The sequence below is a fragment of the Littorina saxatilis genome, linkage group LG6 (genome assembly GCF_037325665.1).
Source record: "Littorina saxatilis isolate snail1 linkage group LG6, US_GU_Lsax_2.0, whole genome shotgun sequence".
Taxonomy (NCBI): domain Eukaryota; kingdom Metazoa; phylum Mollusca; class Gastropoda; order Littorinimorpha; family Littorinidae; genus Littorina; species Littorina saxatilis.
In genome coordinates, this window is record NC_090250.1 from 42993584 (window position 1) to 42996652 (window position 3069).

Sequence of the window (3069 nt, forward strand, 5' to 3'; positions counted from 1 at the left end):
ATATATATATATATATATATATATATATATATATATATATATATATATATATATATATATATATACATACACACACACACATACACACACACACACACACACACACACACACACACATATACACACACATACACACACACTCTCTCTCTCTCTCTCTCTCTCTCTCTCTCTCTCTTCCCCACTCTGCCCCACCCCTCTGACTCACGAAGTCACGTTCATTCATGCACCTCTTAGCTTACTCATACGGCAGGGCAAGATTTTAATTTGAATAGATACACAACATATTTATCAGCTTTCACAGCTGGAATACGGATGTAGGTGTATATAAATGTCGGTAAACTCGTGAAAACACCACAAGTTGCTGGGGGAGATCCTGTGATTAGCAGGAGTTTTGTGAGGTAGGTTTTACGAGATCGAGAAGGCTTCGGATGCTCTGGCTTAGATTTCATTCGAATCAGTAATAAGTGATTTTCAAAATCTAAAACACAATAAAGTCTTTTGTGTGAAAAGTTCAATGTTAGATTTTAATAAATACTTTGTTTTATCGTTCTTTTAATCAAGAGTATTTTGAATGAACAAACAGCTGTTTAAACGGACACATGAAAGGAGGAAAATTAAAAACAGAACAAACTGAAGGAAATGAACGTGTCTGTTGTTCATGTTGTTATTTCACTTTAAACATTCTTAACTCAAAAGTTAATGAAAGTTTTAGTTATAGTTTGGGAAAGCATAAACTTCGGACAAGAGAAAAATGGAATTATTTTGCTCCTTTTTGAAGAAAACGAACACAATTTAAGAGTTTTGAGTTGTGAAGCTATCTTTCAATACAGTGTTATAGGACACAGTTCAGCAAACCATGTGCTATTGTTACTTGAGTTTTGTCGGTTAATGTTTGCTTTGTAGTATTGTGTGTGTGTGTGTGTGTGTGTGTGTGTGTGTGTGTGTGTGTGTGTGTGTGTGTGTGTGTGTGTGTGTGTGTGTGTGTTGATGTTTGTTGTCTTAATATAAAACATTGTAATGAAAGCTTTCTGTTTCGTTTGCACAAAACTCCGGATGAGTTTTAAATTGCAGAATTTCAACACAGTTGAAACGGATACAAATGTGTCAGCGATCTTGTTATTATTGTGATGTTTGATATGTCTGGTATTTTTTCTTTTTGTTTTTTCTTTTTGTTTTGTCCCTTTATTTTCTGTTCTGAATACGATTGTTATGGTAACTTTGAACAAAAAAAATACAATTGAATAGTATAATTGAATTCTATAGCCCTAGAATAAAGTTACAACTAGTTAATACCAACACTTTAAACGAAAACATTAAAACGCTGTCTTTGCTCGTTTGGTGACGTTTAACTGCAGAAAGCCTTCCCTTAAAGGCACAGTAAGCCTCCCGTAAACCATCACAGATACTGTCAGGCTTTTACACACAGTACAACCACCCTACCATTTGAACGCTCACCAAACTGGAACATCCTATGTGCCCTACGTAAAGAGCGAGCAATTTTCAAAGAATTAATTTTGCGGATTGTGTCAGAGACAATCGGACCGTGGTGCGTTTTGGCGCTAGACATAACTTTTGAAATCTAAATAATAAATTGACAGCTTGTTACACAAACATTCTTAAATCATAAAATAATTATTTTTTCATCAAGACAAGATCAGTACAATTCGAAGTTTTGAAAGTTTGAAAAAAGAAAAATCAGAAGATGGTTTTTTTTTTCTGACAGATTGCATGTGCCTGTGCCACAGTTGCCACTGATCTAAAAATAGAACCCGCTGTGTCTAATTTTTCAGTTTCGACTTGCGAAGATTCCTCTAATAATTATGCCATGTTAGTGGCATGTAGTTTATTGTACACATTACCAAATGATGAGTTAGTATACAATTCCCAGCAGCTAACAGAAAACACAAGTGTTATTCCGATAACGTAGCAGCAGAGACGGTAGCAGCTAGATCAGCACGTAGCAGACTACACTGAAATACGACTGCATCTGTTCAGTAAATGAATGTTTTCCGAATTATTATTTCAAGGCAAGAACAATCGGAATCGAAAACGTGTAGGGTTTAGAACGTTCTTACCATATATAAGACTTATTACCAGCCTGCCTCATGCGTGCAGACTCAGTGCAACGTGACGAGCAATTTTTGTTTTTGAAATGAGACTCAGTGCAGTAGCAGACGACATAAATCCCGCTCAGCAAATTAACATGTTGGGCAAATGTGAACGATAAAACGATGGGGATATAATACGTGTAGGGTTCAGAGCATTCTTACCGTTCATATTTAGTACCAGACTCCCCGATGAGTGAAGATACCACACGAGAAACATGCCACATTTATTTTGAAATGTGCTTTCAGTCGATCTTTGCAAGGGGCAAAACTCTGCACAGTCAATCTGTCGAAGCTCGAGGAAGGTTTCGAATCGCAAAGAACGAAGAGCACAGTCCTTTCTCCGAGTTTAAATGAGGTCTCTATGAAAGATCATCACTTTTTAGCTTAACGCTACACTGGAATTTACCAACAGAAATTAAAACAAGAGTTTGCGTGTGACGAAAGCACGACACACTTGAGACAGCCCACACAAAAGTAGATCCAATGACACAAACCTGACCACACAGTTACGCCTATTCAACTGCGCGTTGCAAAATGTGCGTTTTGAATCTTCTTTTTTCTCTGGCGGTACTGACAATATCGTTATTGAAACAATCCCAGTGCACTAAGGGATTTATAGAGCAAATCTCGAAAATAATTATTGAACTCAGTGCACTGGGATGTCTCAATAACTTAAATAATAATAACGGGTGTTTATATAGCGCCTTATCCGAAGTTCAAAGCGCGTATGCCGTGTGAGATGGAATTTTTTACACAATATATCACGCATTCACATCGGCCAGTAGATCAACAGCCTATAGGCGCTGCACCTTTCACGCATCCACCTTTCACGGCCTTTTATTCCAAGTCACACGGGTATTTTGGTAGACATTTTTATCTACGCCTATACAATTTTGCCAGGAAAGACCCTTTTGTCAATCGTGGGATCTTTAACGTGCATACCCCAATACACGAAGGGACC

At 37.4% G+C, this 3069-nt stretch overlaps 1 protein-coding gene across 1 annotated transcript in view; it reads left to right on the top strand.

Annotated features, from left to right (window-relative positions):
- Positions 1 to 254: 254 nt before the first annotated feature.
- LOC138969266 (uncharacterized) overlaps positions 255 to 3069 on the top strand; it is an 11168-nt gene continuing 8353 nt past the window's right edge. Inside the window, exon 1 of the mRNA XM_070342012.1 lies at positions 255 to 398. The gene's annotated coding sequence lies outside the window, so the exon portion shown is untranslated. The remainder of the gene's footprint in view (positions 399 to 3069) is intronic.